We start from the raw sequence: 16,536 nt of genomic DNA on the forward strand, positions 1-16,536 counted from the left end.
TACGATAGTTTAAAATCAGTATGGAAGCATCTATGTCACATGAGAAAGGTAGCATGAAAAAAGGGCTGGCAGGGGTAGTGACAAGAAAGCAAGAAATGAAGACAGAGGGAAGCGGTCTCACCTGCCTGACACGCGTCGCGCTTCCAGATATTTGCGTAATTCGCACGGTGCATTCTCGGCTGTCCCCTTCCGTCCCGACTTGTCCCGACTTTGCTCGACTGCCGCTCGCTGCCGCTCGGGTCGTGGTCCATATGACAGCACAAGTACGAGAAGTGTCTGCGAGATGGGCGCGGGCCGAACCGACGTGTCCGAGGCGCCGTGTGCGGCCGTTCGGAGCTACCAGAGCCGCTCTGTGCTGCGCCGTGCCGTGGAAAGGTGCGAAAACATGCACACAAGACACAGGCTGTTCGGCAAAGTATCCATCTCTTGTAGCGACGAAAGGTAAATTTTTGTTTACAAATTTGCCGTTGTGCACTGCTACAAAATTGGAATTTAGCGCTCCTACAAAACAGTAGGCTCTGACGCATTTTAAGAGCACATCTGTCGATTCGCAGTGTTTCGTTATTTTCAACGAGTTCCTAGCACTCTTCCTCCGCGCATTCTTGTTCAAACTGAGTTCATTGCTGTAATTTCACATCTAACGTTTAATACAGTGGTTTAAAATGCTTGTGGAAGCATCTTTGTCGCACCTGAGAGTTTGTATGAAAAGAGGACTGGCAGGTGTAGTGACATAAAAATTTAAAAGAAGAGAGGGAGCCAACAGCACCCGGTGTTCCCAGGCGGTCACCCATCCAAGTACTAACCGGGCCCGATGTTGCTTAACTTCGGTGATCGGACGAGAACCGGTGTATTCAACATGGTATGGCCGTTGGCGTCCTTATACAGTAGCCGCACGGCAGAAGAAGGCTTCGCCTCTCCTCCCAACACACGCAATCGCCGTTTTCGGTGGCACATTTGACGCAAAGCACGTCCTTCCACCTCGAAGGCGACGCGCAGTGCGGCGCGCCGCCACGTGGGTCAGACGCACAACACAGCTGCTCGTTGCACCGCCTGTCATTCGTTTGTTCGACAAAGTATCCATCTCTTGTAGCGACGAAAGGTAAATTTTTGTTTACAAATTTGCCGTTGTGCACTGCTACAAAACAATATGCCCTGACGTATTTCACAACATTTCTGTCACTTCACACTGTTTTGTTATTTCCAGAGACTCTTTGGAAGTCTTCCTTGGCGCACTCTTTTCAAATTGAGCTCCTTAATATCGTATCTTACGATAGTTTAAAATCAGTATGGAAGCATCTATGTCACATGAGAAAGGTAGCATGAAAAAAGGGCTGGCAGGGGTAGTGACAAGAAAGCAAGAAATGAAGACAGAGGGAAGCGGTCTCACCTGCCTGACACGCGTCGCGCTTCCAGATATTTGCGTAATTCGCACGGTGCATTCTCGGCTGTCCCCTTCCGTCCCGACTTGTCCCGACTTTGCTCGACTGCCGCTCGCTGCCGCTCGGGTCGTGGTCCATATGACAGCACAAGTACGAGAAGTGTCTGCGAGATGGGCGCGGGCCGAACCGACGTGTCCGAGGCGCCGTGTGCGGCCGTTCGGAGCTACCAGAGCCGCTCTGTGCTGCGCCGTGCCGTGGAAAGGTGCGAAAACATGCACACAAGACACAGGCTGTTCGGCAAAGTATCCATCTCTTGTAGCGACGAAAGGTAAATTTTTGTTTACAAATTTGCCGTTGTGCACTGCTACAAAATTGGAATTTAGCGCTCCTACAAAACAGTAGGCTCTGACGCATTTTAAGAGCACATCTGTCGATTCGCAGTGTTTCGTTATTTTCAACGAGTTCCTAGCACTCTTCCTCCGCGCATTCTTGTTCAAACTGAGTTCATTGCTGTAATTTCACATCTTACGTTTAATACAGTGGTTTAAAATGCTTGTGGAAGCATCTTTGTCGCACCTGAGAGTTTGTATGAAAAGAGGACTGGCAGGTGTAGTGACATAAAATTTAAAAGAAGAGAGGGAGCCAACAGCACCCGGTGTTCCCAGGCGGTCACCCATCCAAGTACTAACCGGGCCCGATGTTGCTTAACTTCGGTGATCGGACGAGAACCGGTGTATTCAACATGGTATGGCCGTTGGCGTCCTTATACAGTAGCCGCACGGCAGAAGAAGGCTTCGCCTCTCCTCCCAACACACGCAATCGCCGTTTTCGGTGGCACATTTGACGCAAAGCACGTCCTTCCACCTCGAAGGCGACGCGCAGTGCGGCGCGCCGCCACGTGGGTCAGACGCACAACACAGCTGCTCGTTGCACCGCCTGTCATTCGTTTGTTCGACAAAGTATCCATCTCTTGTAGCGACGAAAGGTAAATTTTTGTTTACAAATTTGCCGTTGTGCACTGCTACAAAACAATATGCCCTGACGTATTTCACAACATTTCTGTCACTTCACACTGTTTTGTTATTTCCAGAGACTCTTTGGAAGTCTTCCTTGGCGCACTCTTTTCAAATTGAGCTCCTTAATATCGTATCTTACGATAGTTTAAAATCAGTATGGAAGCATCTATGTCACATGAGAAAGGTAGCATGAAAAAAGGGCTGGCAGGGGTAGTGACAAGAAAGCAAGAAATGAAGACAGAGGGAAGCGGTCTCACCTGCCTGACACGCGTCGCGCTTCCAGATATTTGCGTAATTCGCACGGTGCATTCTCGGCTGTCCCCTTCCGTCCCGACTTGTCCCGACTTTGCTCGACTGCCGCTCGCTGCCGCTCGGGTCGTGGTCCATATGACAGCACAAGTACGAGAAGCATCTGCGAGATGGGCGCGGGCCGAACCGACGTGTCCGAGGCGCCGTGTGCGGCCGTTCGGAGCTACCAGAGCCGCTCTGTGCTGCGCCGTGCCGTGGAAAGGTGCGAAAACATGCACACAAGACACAGGCTGTTCGGCAAAGTATCCATCTCTTGTAGCGACGAAAGGTAAATTTTTGTTTACAAATTTGCCGTTGTGCACTGCTACAAAATTGGAATTTAGCGCTCCTACAAAACAGTAGGCTCTGACGCATTTTAAGAGCACATCTGTCGATTCGCAGTGTTTCGTTATTTTCAACGAGTTCCTAGCACTCTTCCTCCGCGCATTCTTGTTCAAACTGAGTTCATTGCTGTAATTTCACATCTTACGTTTAATACAGTGGTTTAAAATGCTTGTGGAAGCATCTTTGTCGCACCTGAGAGTTTGTATGAAAAGAGGACTGGCAGGTGTAGTGACATAAAATTTAAAAGGAGAGAGGGAGCCAACAGCACCCGGTGTTCCCAGGCGGTCACCCATCCAAGTACTAACCGGGCCCGATGTTGCTTAACTTCGGTGATCGGACGAGAACCGGTGTATTCAACATGGTATGGCCGTTGGCGTCCTTATACAGTAGCCGCACGGCAGAAGAAGGCTTCGCCTCTCCTCCCAACACACGCAATCGCCGTTTTCGGTGGCACATTTGACGCAAAGCACGTCCTTCCACCTCGAAGGCGACGCGCAGTGCGGCGCGCCGCCACGTGGGTCAGACGCACAACACAGCTGCTCGTTGCACCGCCTGTCATTCGTTTGTTCGACAAAGTATCCATCTCTTGTAGCGACGAAAGGTAAATTTTTGTTTACAAATTTGCCGTTGTGCACTGCTACAAAACAATATGCCCTGACGTATTTCACAACATTTCTGTCACTTCACACTGTTTTGTTATTTCCAGAGACTCTTTGGAAGTCTTCCTTGGCGCACTCTTTTCAAATTGAGCTCCTTAATATCGTATCTTACGATAGTTTAAAATCAGTATGGAAGCATCTATGTCACATGAGAAAGGTAGCATGAAAAAAGGGCTGGCAGGGGTAGTGACAAGAAAGCAAGAAATGAAGACAGAGGGAAGCGGTCTCACCTGCCTGACACGCGTCGCGCTTCCAGATATTTGCGTAATTCGCACGGTGCATTCTCGGCTGTCCCCTTCCGTCCCGACTTGTCCCGACTTTGCTCGACTGCCGCTCGCTGCCGCTCGGGTCGTGGTCCATATGACAGCACAAGTACGAGAAGTGTCTGCGAGATGGGCGCGGGCCGAACCGACGTGTCCGAGGCGCCGTGTGCGGCCGTTCGGAGCTACCAGAGCCGCTCTGTGCTGCGCCGTGCCGTGGAAAGGTGCGAAAACATGCACACAAGACACAGGCTGTTCGGCAAAGTATCCATCTCTTGTAGCGACGAAAGGTAAATTTTTGTTTACAAATTTGCCGTTGTGCACTGCTACAAAATTGGAATTTAGCGCTCCTACAAAACAGTAGGCTCTGACGCATTTTAAGAGCACATCTGTCGATTCGCAGTGTTTCGTTATTTTCAACGAGTTCCTAGCACTCTTCCTCCGCGCATTCTTGTTCAAACTGAGTTCATTGCTGTAATTTCACATCTAACGTTTAATACAGTGGTTTAAAATGCTTGTGGAAGCATCTTTGTCGCACCTGAGAGTTTGTATGAAAAGAGGACTGGCAGGTGTAGTGACATAAAAATTTAAAAGAAGAGAGGGAGCCAACAGCACCCGGTGTTCCCAGGCGGTCACCCATCCAAGTACTAACCGGGCCCGATGTTGCTTAACTTCGGTGATCGGACGAGAACCGGTGTATTCAACATGGTATGGCCGTTGGCGTCCTTATACAGTAGCCGCACGGCAGAAGAAGGCTTCGCCTCTCCTCCCAACACACGCAATCGCCGTTTTCGGTGGCACATTTGACGCAAAGCACGTCCTTCCACCTCGAAGGCGACGCGCAGTGCGGCGCGCCGCCACGTGGGTCAGACGCACAACACAGCTGCTCGTTGCACCGCCTGTCATTCGTTTGTTCGACAAAGTATCCATCTCTTGTAGCGACGAAAGGTAAATTTTTGTTTACAAATTTGCCGTTGTGCACTGCTACAAAACAATATGCCCTGACGTATTTCACAACATTTCTGTCACTTCACACTGTTTTGTTATTTCCAGAGACTCTTTGGAAGTCTTCCTTGGCGCACTCTTTTCAAATTGAGCTCCTTAATATCGTATCTTACGATAGTTTAAAATCAGTATGGAAGCATCTATGTCACATGAGAAAGGTAGCATGAAAAAAGGGCTGGCAGGGGTAGTGACAAGAAAGCAAGAAATGAAGACAGAGGGAAGCGGTCTCACCTGCCTGACACGCGTCGCGCTTCCAGATATTTGCGTAATTCGCACGGTGCATTCTCGGCTGTCCCCTTCCGTCCCGACTTGTCCCGACTTTGCTCGACTGCCGCTCGCTGCCGCTCGGGTCGTGGTCCATATGACAGCACAAGTACGAGAAGTGTCTGCGAGATGGGCGCGGGCCGAACCGACGTGTCCGAGGCGCCGTGTGCGGCCGTTCGGAGCTACCAGAGCCGCTCTGTGCTGCGCCGTGCCGTGGAAAGGTGCGAAAACATGCACACAAGACACAGGCTGTTCGGCAAAGTATCCATCTCTTGTAGCGACGAAAGGTAAATTTTTGTTTACAAATTTGCCGTTGTGCACTGCTACAAAATTGGAATTTAGCGCTCCTACAAAACAGTAGGCTCTGACGCATTTTAAGAGCACATCTGTCGATTCGCAGTGTTTCGTTATTTTCAACGAGTTCCTAGCACTCTTCCTCCGCGCATTCTTGTTCAAACTGAGTTCATTGCTGTAATTTCACATCTTACGTTTAATACAGTGGTTTAAAATGCTTGTGGAAGCATCTTTGTCGCACCTGAGAGTTTGTATGAAAAGAGGACTGGCAGGTGTAGTGACATAAAATTTAAAAGAAGAGAGGGAGCCAACAGCACCCGGTGTTCCCAGGCGGTCACCCATCCAAGTACTAACCGGGCCCGATGTTGCTTAACTTCGGTGATCGGACGAGAACCGGTGTATTCAACATGGTATGGCCGTTGGCGTCCTTATACAGTAGCCGCACGGCAGAAGAAGGCTTCGCCTCTCCTCCCAACACACGCAATCGCCGTTTTCGGTGGCACATTTGACGCAAAGCACGTCCTTCCACCTCGAAGGCGACGCGCAGTGCGGCGCGCCGCCACGTGGGTCAGACGCACAACACAGCTGCTCGTTGCACCGCCTGTCATTCGTTTGTTCGACAAAGTATCCATCTCTTGTAGCGACGAAAGGTAAATTTTTGTTTACAAATTTGCCGTTGTGCACTGCTACAAAACAATATGCCCTGACGTATTTCACAACATTTCTGTCACTTCACACTGTTTTGTTATTTCCAGAGACTCTTTGGAAGTCTTCCTTGGCGCACTCTTTTCAAATTGAGCTCCTTAATATCGTATCTTACGATAGTTTAAAATCAGTATGGAAGCATCTATGTCACATGAGAAAGGTAGCATGAAAAAAGGGCTGGCAGGGGTAGTGACAAGAAAGCAAGAAATGAAGACAGAGGGAAGCGGTCTCACCTGCCTGACACGCGTCGCGCTTCCAGATATTTGCGTAATTCGCACGGTGCATTCTCGGCTGTCCCCTTCCGTCCCGACTTGTCCCGACTTTGCTCGACTGCCGCTCGCTGCCGCTCGGGTCGTGGTCCATATGACAGCACAAGTACGAGAAGCATCTGCGAGATGGGCGCGGGCCGAACCGACGTGTCCGAGGCGCCGTGTGCGGCCGTTCGGAGCTACCAGAGCCGCTCTGTGCTGCGCCGTGCCGTGGAAAGGTGCGAAAACATGCACACAAGACACAGGCTGTTCGGCAAAGTATCCATCTCTTGTAGCGACGAAAGGTAAATTTTTGTTTACAAATTTGCCGTTGTGCACTGCTACAAAATTGGAATTTAGCGCTCCTACAAAACAGTAGGCTCTGACGCATTTTAAGAGCACATCTGTCGATTCGCAGTGTTTCGTTATTTTCAACGAGTTCCTAGCACTCTTCCTCCGCGCATTCTTGTTCAAACTGAGTTCATTGCTGTAATTTCACATCTAACGTTTAATACAGTGGTTTAAAATGCTTGTGGAAGCATCTTTGTCGCACCTGAGAGTTTGTATGAAAAGAGGACTGGCAGGTGTAGTGACATAAAAATTTAAAAGAAGAGAGGGAGCCAACAGCACCCGGTGTTCCCAGGCGGTCACCCATCCAAGTACTAACCGGGCCCGATGTTGCTTAACTTCGGTGATCGGACGAGAACCGGTGTATTCAACATGGTATGGCCGTTGGCGTCCTTATACAGTAGCCGCACGGCAGAAGAAGGCTTCGCCTCTCCTCCCAACACACGCAATCGCCGTTTTCGGTGGCACATTTGACGCAAAGCACGTCCTTCCACCTCGAAGGCGACGCGCAGTGCGGCGCGCCGCCACGTGGGTCAGACGCACAACACAGCTGCTCGTTGCACCGCCTGTCATTCGTTTGTTCGACAAAGTATCCATCTCTTGTAGCGACGAAAGGTAAATTTTTGTTTACAAATTTGCCGTTGTGCACTGCTACAAAACAATATGCCCTGACGTATTTCACAACATTTCTGTCACTTCACACTGTTTTGTTATTTCCAGAGACTCTTTGGAAGTCTTCCTTGGCGCACTCTTTTCAAATTGAGCTCCTTAATATCGTATCTTACGATAGTTTAAAATCAGTATGGAAGCATCTATGTCACATGAGAAAGGTAGCATGAAAAAAGGGCTGGCAGGGGTAGTGACAAGAAAGCAAGAAATGAAGACAGAGGGAAGCGGTCTCACCTGCCTGACACGCGTCGCGCTTCCAGATATTTGCGTAATTCGCACGGTGCATTCTCGGCTGTCCCCTTCCGTCCCGACTTGTCCCGACTTTGCTCGACTGCCGCTCGCTGCCGCTCGGGTCGTGGTCCATATGACAGCACAAGTACGAGAAGTGTCTGCGAGATGGGCGCGGGCCGAACCGACGTGTCCGAGGCGCCGTGTGCGGCCGTTCGGAGCTACCAGAGCCGCTCTGTGCTGCGCCGTGCCGTGGAAAGGTGCGAAAACATGCACACAAGACACAGGCTGTTCGGCAAAGTATCCATCTCTTGTAGCGACGAAAGGTAAATTTTTGTTTACAAATTTGCCGTTGTGCACTGCTACAAAATTGGAATTTAGCGCTCCTACAAAACAGTAGGCTCTGACGCATTTTAAGAGCACATCTGTCGATTCGCAGTGTTTCGTTATTTTCAACGAGTTCCTAGCACTCTTCCTCCGCGCATTCTTGTTCAAACTGAGTTCATTGCTGTAATTTCACATCTTACGTTTAATACAGTGGTTTAAAATGCTTGTGGAAGCATCTTTGTCGCACCTGAGAGTTTGTATGAAAAGAGGACTGGCAGGTGTAGTGACATAAAATTTAAAAGAAGAGAGGGAGCCAACAGCACCCGGTGTTCCCAGGCGGTCACCCATCCAAGTACTAACCGGGCCCGATGTTGCTTAACTTCGGTGATCGGACGAGAACCGGTGTATTCAACATGGTATGGCCGTTGGCGTCCTTATACAGTAGCCGCACGGCAGAAGAAGGCTTCGCCTCTCCTCCCAACACACGCAATCGCCGTTTTCGGTGGCACATTTGACGCAAAGCACGTCCTTCCACCTCGAAGGCGACGCGCAGTGCGGCGCGCCGCCACGTGGGTCAGACGCACAACACAGCTGCTCGTTGCACCGCCTGTCATTCGTTTGTTCGACAAAGTATCCATCTCTTGTAGCGACGAAAGGTAAATTTTTGTTTACAAATTTGCCGTTGTGCACTGCTACAAAACAATATGCCCTGACGTATTTCACAACATTTCTGTCACTTCACACTGTTTTGTTATTTCCAGAGACTCTTTGGAAGTCTTCCTTGGCGCACTCTTTTCAAATTGAGCTCCTTAATATCGTATCTTACGATAGTTTAAAATCAGTATGGAAGCATCTATGTCACATGAGAAAGGTAGCATGAAAAAAGGGCTGGCAGGGGTAGTGACAAGAAAGCAAGAAATGAAGACAGAGGGAAGCGGTCTCACCTGCCTGACACGCGTCGCGCTTCCAGATATTTGCGTAATTCGCACGGTGCATTCTCGGCTGTCCCCTTCCGTCCCGACTTGTCCCGACTTTGCTCGACTGCCGCTCGCTGCCGCTCGGGTCGTGGTCCATATGACAGCACAAGTACGAGAAGCATCTGCGAGATGGGCGCGGGCCGAACCGACGTGTCCGAGGCGCCGTGTGCGGCCGTTCGGAGCTACCAGAGCCGCTCTGTGCTGCGCCGTGCCGTGGAAAGGTGCGAAAACATGCACACAAGACACAGGCTGTTCGGCAAAGTATCCATCTCTTGTAGCGACGAAAGGTAAATTTTTGTTTACAAATTTGCCGTTGTGCACTGCTACAAAATTGGAATTTAGCGCTCCTACAAAACAGTAGGCTCTGACGCATTTTAAGAGCACATCTGTCGATTCGCAGTGTTTCGTTATTTTCAACGAGTTCCTAGCACTCTTCCTCCGCGCATTCTTGTTCAAACTGAGTTCATTGCTGTAATTTCACATCTTACGTTTAATACAGTGGTTTAAAATGCTTGTGGAAGCATCTTTGTCGCACCTGAGAGTTTGTATGAAAAGAGGACTGGCAGGTGTAGTGACATAAAATTTAAAAGAAGAGAGGGAGCCAACAGCACCCGGTGTTCCCAGGCGGTCACCCATCCAAGTACTAACCGGGCCCGATGTTGCTTAACTTCGGTGATCGGACGAGAACCGGTGTATTCAACATGGTATGGCCGTTGGCGTCCTTATACAGTAGCCGCACGGCAGAAGAAGGCTTCGCCTCTCCTCCCAACACACGCAATCGCCGTTTTCGGTGGCACATTTGACGCAAAGCACGTCCTTCCACCTCGAAGGCGACGCGCAGTGCGGCGCGCCGCCACGTGGGTCAGACGCACAACACAGCTGCTCGTTGCACCGCCTGTCATTCGTTTGTTCGACAAAGTATCCATCTCTTGTAGCGACGAAAGGTAAATTTTTGTTTACAAATTTGCCGTTGTGCACTGCTACAAAACAATATGCCCTGACGTATTTCACAACATTTCTGTCACTTCACACTGTTTTGTTATTTCCAGAGACTCTTTGGAAGTCTTCCTTGGCGCACTCTTTTCAAATTGAGCTCCTTAATATCGTATCTTACGATAGTTTAAAATCAGTATGGAAGCATCTATGTCACATGAGAAAGGTAGCATGAAAAAAGGGCTGGCAGGGGTAGTGACAAGAAAGCAAGAAATGAAGACAGAGGGAAGCGGTCTCACCTGCCTGACACGCGTCGCGCTTCCAGATATTTGCGTAATTCGCACGGTGCATTCTCGGCTGTCCCCTTCCGTCCCGACTTGTCCCGACTTTGCTCGACTGCCGCTCGCTGCCGCTCGGGTCGTGGTCCATATGACAGCACAAGTACGAGAAGCGTCTGCGAGATGGGCGCGGGCCGAACCGACGTGTCCGAGGCGCCGTGTGCGGCCGTTCGGAGCTACCAGAGCCGCTCTGTGCTGCGCCGTGCCGTGGAAAGGTGCGAAAACATGCACACAAGACACAGGCTGTTCGGCAAAGTATCCATCTCTTGTAGCGACGAAAGGTAAATTTTTGTTTACAAATTTGCCGTTGTGCACTGCTACAAAATTGGAATTTAGCGCTCCTACAAAACAGTAGGCTCTGACGCATTTTAAGAGCACATCTGTCGATTCGCAGTGTTTCGTTATTTTCAACGAGTTCCTAGCACTCTTCCTCCGCGCATTCTTGTTCAAACTGAGTTCATTGCTGTAATTTCACATCTTACGTTTAATACAGTGGTTTAAAATGCTTGTGGAAGCATCTTTGTCGCACCTGAGAGTTTGTATGAAAAGAGGACTGGCAGGTGTAGTGACATAAAATTTAAAAGAAGAGAGGGAGCCAACAGCACCCGGTGTTCCCAGGCGGTCACCCATCCAAGTACTAACCGGGCCCGATGTTGCTTAACTTCGGTGATCGGACGAGAACCGGTGTATTCAACATGGTATGGCCGTTGGCGTCCTTATACAGTAGCCGCACGGCAGAAGAAGGCTTCGCCTCTCCTCCCAACACACGCAATCGCCGTTTTCGGTGGCACATTTGACGCAAAGCACGTCCTTCCACCTCGAAGGCGACGCGCAGTGCGGCGCGCCGCCACGTGGGTCAGACGCACAACACAGCTGCTCGTTGCACCGCCTGTCATTCGTTTGTTCGACAAAGTATCCATCTCTTGTAGCGACGAAAGGTAAATTTTTGTTTACAAATTTGCCGTTGTGCACTGCTACAAAACAATATGCCCTGACGTATTTCACAACATTTCTGTCACTTCACACTGTTTTGTTATTTCCAGAGACTCTTTGGAAGTCTTCCTTGGCGCACTCTTTTCAAATTGAGCTCCTTAATATCGTATCTTACGATAGTTTAAAATCAGTATGGAAGCATCTATGTCACATGAGAAAGGTAGCATGAAAAAAGGGCTGGCAGGGGTAGTGACAAGAAAGCAAGAAATGAAGACAGAGGGAAGCGGTCTCACCTGCCTGACACGCGTCGCGCTTCCAGATATTTGCGTAATTCGCACGGTGCATTCTCGGCTGTCCCCTTCCGTCCCGACTTGTCCCGACTTTGCTCGACTGCCGCTCGCTGCCGCTCGGGTCGTGGTCCATATGACAGCACAAGTACGAGAAGCATCTGCGAGATGGGCGCGGGCCGAACCGACGTGTCCGAGGCGCCGTGTGCGGCCGTTCGGAGCTACCAGAGCCGCTCTGTGCTGCGCCGTGCCGTGGAAAGGTGCGAAAACATGCACACAAGACACAGGCTGTTCGGCAAAGTATCCATCTCTTGTAGCGACGAAAGGTAAATTTTTGTTTACAAATTTGCCGTTGTGCACTGCTACAAAATTGGAATTTAGCGCTCCTACAAAACAGTAGGCTCTGACGCATTTTAAGAGCACATCTGTCGATTCGCAGTGTTTCGTTATTTTCAACGAGTTCCTAGCACTCTTCCTCCGCGCATTCTTGTTCAAACTGAGTTCATTGCTGTAATTTCACATCTTACGTTTAATACAGTGGTTTAAAATGCTTGTGGAAGCATCTTTGTCGCACCTGAGAGTTTGTATGAAAAGAGGACTGGCAGGTGTAGTGACATAAAATTTAAAAGAAGAGAGGGAGCCAACAGCACCCGGTGTTCCCAGGCGGTCACCCATCCAAGTACTAACCGGGCCCGATGTTGCTTAACTTCGGTGATCGGACGAGAACCGGTGTATTCAACATGGTATGGCCGTTGGCGTCCTTATACAGTAGCCGCACGGCAGAAGAAGGCTTCGCCTCTCCTCCCAACACACGCAATCGCCGTTTTCGGTGGCACATTTGACGCAAAGCACGTCCTTCCACCTCGAAGGCGACGCGCAGTGCGGCGCGCCGCCACGTGGGTCAGACGCACAACACAGCTGCTCGTTGCACCGCCTGTCATTCGTTTGTTCGACAAAGTATCCATCTCTTGTAGCGACGAAAGGTAAATTTTTGTTTACAAATTTGCCGTTGTGCACTGCTACAAAACAATATGCCCTGACGTATTTCACAACATTTCTGTCACTTCACACTGTTTTGTTATTTCCAGAGACTCTTTGGAAGTCTTCCTTGGCGCACTCTTTTCAAATTGAGCTCCTTAATATCGTATCTTACGATAGTTTAAAATCAGTATGGAAGCATCTATGTCACATGAGAAAGGTAGCATGAAAAAAGGGCTGGCAGGGGTAGTGACAAGAAAGCAAGAAATGAAGACAGAGGGAAGCGGTCTCACCTGCCTGACACGCGTCGCGCTTCCAGATATTTGCGTAATTCGCACGGTGCATTCTCGGCTGTCCCCTTCCGTCCCGACTTGTCCCGACTTTGCTCGACTGCCGCTCGCTGCCGCTCGGGTCGTGGTCCATATGACAGCACAAGTACGAGAAGCATCTGCGAGATGGGCGCGGGCCGAACCGACGTGTCCGAGGCGCCGTGTGCGGCCGTTCGGAGCTACCAGAGCCGCTCTGTGCTGCGCCGTGCCGTGGAAAGGTGCGAAAACATGCACACAAGACACAGGCTGTTCGGCAAAGTATCCATCTCTTGTAGCGACGAAAGGTAAATTTTTGTTTACAAATTTGCCGTTGTGCACTGCTACAAAATTGGAATTTAGCGCTCCTACAAAACAGTAGGCTCTGACGCATTTTAAGAGCACATCTGTCGATTCGCAGTGTTTCGTTATTTTCAACGAGTTCCTAGCACTCTTCCTCCGCGCATTCTTGTTCAAACTGAGTTCATTGCTGTAATTTCACATCTTACGTTTAATACAGTGGTTTAAAATGCTTGTGGAAGCATCTTTGTCGCACCTGAGAGTTTGTATGAAAAGAGGACTGGCAGGTGTAGTGACATAAAATTTAAAAGAAGAGAGGGAGCCAACAGCACCCGGTGTTCCCAGGCGGTCACCCATCCAAGTACTAACCGGGCCCGATGTTGCTTAACTTCGGTGATCGGACGAGAACCGGTGTATTCAACATGGTATGGCCGTTGGCGTCCTTATACAGTAGCCGCACGGCAGAAGAAGGCTTCGCCTCTCCTCCCAACACACGCAATCGCCGTTTTCGGTGGCACATTTGACGCAAAGCACGTCCTTCCACCTCGAAGGCGACGCGCAGTGCGGCGCGCCGCCACGTGGGTCAGACGCACAACACAGCTGCTCGTTGCACCGCCTGTCATTCGTTTGTTCGACAAAGTATCCATCTCTTGTAGCGACGAAAGGTAAATTTTTGTTTACAAATTTGCCGTTGTGCACTGCTACAAAACAATATGCCCTGACGTATTTCACAACATTTCTGTCACTTCACACTGTTTTGTTATTTCCAGAGACTCTTTGGAAGTCTTCCTTGGCGCACTCTTTTCAAATTGAGCTCCTTAATATCGTATCTTACGATAGTTTAAAATCAGTATGGAAGCATCTATGTCACATGAGAAAGGTAGCATGAAAAAAGGGCTGGCAGGGGTAGTGACAAGAAAGCAAGAAATGAAGACAGAGGGAAGTGGTCTCACCTGCCTGACACGCGTCGCGCTTCCAGATATTTGCGTAATTCGCACGGTGCATTCTCGGCTGTCCCCTTCCGTCCCGACTTGTCCCGACTTTGCTCGACTGCCGCTCGCTGCCGCTCGGGTCGTGGTCCATATGACAGCACAAGTACGAGAAGCATCTGCGAGATGGGCGCGGGCCGAACCGACGTGTCCGAGGCGCCGTGTGCGGCCGTTCGGAGCTACCAGAGCCGCTCTGTGCTGCGCCGTGCCGTGGAAAGGTGCGAAAACATGCACACAAGACACAGGCTGTTCGGCAAAGTATCCATCTCTTGTAGCGACGAAAGGTAAATTTTTGTTTACAAATTTGCCGTTGTGCACTGCTACAAAATTGGAATTTAGCGCTCCTACAAAACAGTAGGCTCTGACGCATTTTAAGAGCACATCTGTCGATTCGCAGTGTTTCGTTATTTTCAACGAGTTCCTAGCACTCTTCCTCCGCGCATTCTTGTTCAAACTGAGTTCATTGCTGTAATTTCACATCTTACGTTTAATACAGTGGTTTAAAATGCTTGTGGAAGCATCTTTGTCGCACCTGAGAGTTTGTATGAAAAGAGGACTGGCAGGTGTAGTGACATAAAATTTAAAAGAAGAGAGGGAGCCAACAGCACCCGGTGTTCCCAGGCAGTCACCCATCCAAGTACTAACCGGGCCCGATGTTGCTTAACTTCGGTGATCGGACGAGAACCGGTGTATTCAACATGGTATGGCCGTTGGCGTCCTTATACAGTAGCCGCACGGCAGAAGAAGGCTTCGCCTCTCCTCCCAACACACGCAATCGCCGTTTTCGGTGGCACATTTGACGCAAAGCACGTCCTTCCACCTCGAAGGCGACGCGCAGTGCGGCGCGCCGCCACGTGGGTCAGACGCACAACACAGCTGCTCGTTGCACCGCCTGTCATTCGTTTGTTCGACAAAGTATCCATCTCTTGTAGCGACGAAAGGTAAATTTTTGTTTACAAATTTGCCGTTGTGCACTGCTACAAAACAATATGCCCTGACGTATTTCACAACATTTCTGTCACTTCACACTGTTTTGTTATTTCCAGAGACTCTTTGGAAGTCTTCCTTGGCGCACTCTTTTCAAATTGAGCTCCTTAATATCGTATCTTACGATAGTTTAAAATCAGTATGGAAGCATCTATGTCACATGAGAAAGGTAGCATGAAAAAAGGGCTGGCAGGGGTAGTGACAAGAAAGCAAGAAATGAAGACAGAGGGAAGCGGTCTCACCTGCCTGACACGCGTCGCGCTTCCAGATATTTGCGTAATTCGCACGGTGCATTCTCGGCTGTCCCCTTCCGTCCCGACTTGTCCCGACTTTGCTCGACTGCCGCTCGCTGCCGCTCGGGTCGTGGTCCATATGACAGCACAAGTACGAGAAGCATCTGCGAGATGGGCGCGGGCCGAACCGACGTGTCCGAGGCGCCGTGTGCGGCCGTTCGGAGCTACCAGAGCCGGTCTGTGCTGCGCCGTGCCGTGGAAAGGTGCGAAAACATGCACACAAGACACAGGCTGTTCGGCAAAGTATCCATCTCTTGTAGCGACGAAAGGTAAATTTTTGTTTACAAATTTGCCGTTGTGCACTGCTACAAAATTGGAATTTAGCGCTCCTACAAAACAGTAGGCTCTGACGCATTTTAAGAGCACATCTGTCGATTCGCAGTGTTTCGTTATTTTCAACGAGTTCCTAGCACTCTTCCTCCGCGCATTCTTGTTCAAACTGAGTTCATTGCTGTAATTTCACATCTTACGTTTAATACAGTGGTTTAAAATGCTTGTGGAAGCATCTTTGTCGCACCTGAGAGTTTGTATGAAAAGAGGACTGGCAGGTGTAGTGACATAAAATTTAAAAGAAGAGAGGGAGCCAACAGCACCCGGTGTTCCCAGGCGGTCACCCATCCAAGTACTAACCGGGCCCGATGTTGCTTAACTTCGGTGATCGGACGAGAACCGGTGTATTCAACATGGTATGGCCGTTGGCGTCCTTATACAGTAGCCGCACGGCAGAAGAAGGCTTCGCCTCTCCTCCCAACACACGCAATCGCCGTTTTCGGTGGCACATTTGACGCAAAGCACGTCCTTCCACCTCGAAGGCGACGCGCAGTGCGGCGCGCCGCCACGTGGGTCAGACGCACAACACAGCTGCTCGTTGCACCGCCTGTCATTCGTTTGTTCGACAAAGTATCCATCTCTTGTAGCGACGAAAGGTAAATTTTTGTTTACAAATTTGCCGTTGTGCACTGCTACAAAACAATATGCCCTGACGTATTTCACAACATTTCTGTCACTTCACACTGTTTTGTTATTTCCAGAGACTCTTTGGAAGTCTTCCTTGGCGCACTCTTTTCAAATTGAGCTCCTTAATATCGTATCTTACGATAGTTTAAAATCAGTATGGAAGCATCTATGTCACATGAGAAAGGTAGCATGAAAAAAGGGCTGGCAGGGGTAGTGACAAGAAA

At 49.8% G+C, this 16,536-nt stretch overlaps 13 non-coding genes across 13 annotated transcripts; all 13 read right to left on the reverse strand.

The window, feature by feature from the left end:
• Positions 1–754: 754 nt before the first annotated feature.
• LOC126273678 (5S ribosomal RNA) lies at positions 755–873 on the reverse strand. Its single transcript, XR_007549520.1, has one exon. It is a non-coding gene; the product is annotated as a 5S ribosomal RNA (ribosomal RNA).
• Positions 874–2,019: 1,146 nt separating this feature from the next.
• Positions 2,020–2,138, reverse strand: LOC126273679 (5S ribosomal RNA). Its single transcript, XR_007549521.1, has one exon. It is a non-coding gene; the product is annotated as a 5S ribosomal RNA (ribosomal RNA).
• A 1,146-nt stretch (positions 2,139–3,284) lies between these two features.
• On the reverse strand, positions 3,285–3,403 carry LOC126273680 (5S ribosomal RNA). The gene has a single exon (XR_007549522.1). It is a non-coding gene; the product is annotated as a 5S ribosomal RNA (ribosomal RNA).
• A 1,147-nt stretch (positions 3,404–4,550) lies between these two features.
• Positions 4,551–4,669, reverse strand: LOC126273682 (5S ribosomal RNA). Its single transcript, XR_007549524.1, has one exon. It is a non-coding gene; the product is annotated as a 5S ribosomal RNA (ribosomal RNA).
• A 1,146-nt stretch (positions 4,670–5,815) lies between these two features.
• Positions 5,816–5,934, reverse strand: LOC126273683 (5S ribosomal RNA). The gene has a single exon (XR_007549525.1). It is a non-coding gene; the product is annotated as a 5S ribosomal RNA (ribosomal RNA).
• Positions 5,935–7,081: 1,147 nt separating this feature from the next.
• On the reverse strand, positions 7,082–7,200 carry LOC126273684 (5S ribosomal RNA). The gene has a single exon (XR_007549526.1). It is a non-coding gene; the product is annotated as a 5S ribosomal RNA (ribosomal RNA).
• A 1,146-nt stretch (positions 7,201–8,346) lies between these two features.
• Positions 8,347–8,465, reverse strand: LOC126273685 (5S ribosomal RNA). The gene has a single exon (XR_007549527.1). It is a non-coding gene; the product is annotated as a 5S ribosomal RNA (ribosomal RNA).
• Positions 8,466–9,611: 1,146 nt separating this feature from the next.
• Positions 9,612–9,730, reverse strand: LOC126273686 (5S ribosomal RNA). Its single transcript, XR_007549528.1, has one exon. It is a non-coding gene; the product is annotated as a 5S ribosomal RNA (ribosomal RNA).
• Positions 9,731–10,876: 1,146 nt separating this feature from the next.
• LOC126273687 (5S ribosomal RNA) lies at positions 10,877–10,995 on the reverse strand. The gene has a single exon (XR_007549529.1). It is a non-coding gene; the product is annotated as a 5S ribosomal RNA (ribosomal RNA).
• A 1,146-nt stretch (positions 10,996–12,141) lies between these two features.
• On the reverse strand, positions 12,142–12,260 carry LOC126273688 (5S ribosomal RNA). The gene has a single exon (XR_007549530.1). It is a non-coding gene; the product is annotated as a 5S ribosomal RNA (ribosomal RNA).
• Positions 12,261–13,406: 1,146 nt separating this feature from the next.
• LOC126273689 (5S ribosomal RNA) lies at positions 13,407–13,525 on the reverse strand. Its single transcript, XR_007549531.1, has one exon. It is a non-coding gene; the product is annotated as a 5S ribosomal RNA (ribosomal RNA).
• A 1,146-nt stretch (positions 13,526–14,671) lies between these two features.
• On the reverse strand, positions 14,672–14,790 carry LOC126274044 (5S ribosomal RNA). Its single transcript, XR_007549874.1, has one exon. It is a non-coding gene; the product is annotated as a 5S ribosomal RNA (ribosomal RNA).
• Positions 14,791–15,936: 1,146 nt separating this feature from the next.
• LOC126273690 (5S ribosomal RNA) lies at positions 15,937–16,055 on the reverse strand. The gene has a single exon (XR_007549532.1). It is a non-coding gene; the product is annotated as a 5S ribosomal RNA (ribosomal RNA).
• Positions 16,056–16,536: the final 481 nt, after the last annotated feature.

Source organism: Schistocerca gregaria, chromosome 5, assembly GCF_023897955.1.
Source record: "Schistocerca gregaria isolate iqSchGreg1 chromosome 5, iqSchGreg1.2, whole genome shotgun sequence".
NCBI classification, from domain to species: domain Eukaryota; kingdom Metazoa; phylum Arthropoda; class Insecta; order Orthoptera; family Acrididae; genus Schistocerca; species Schistocerca gregaria.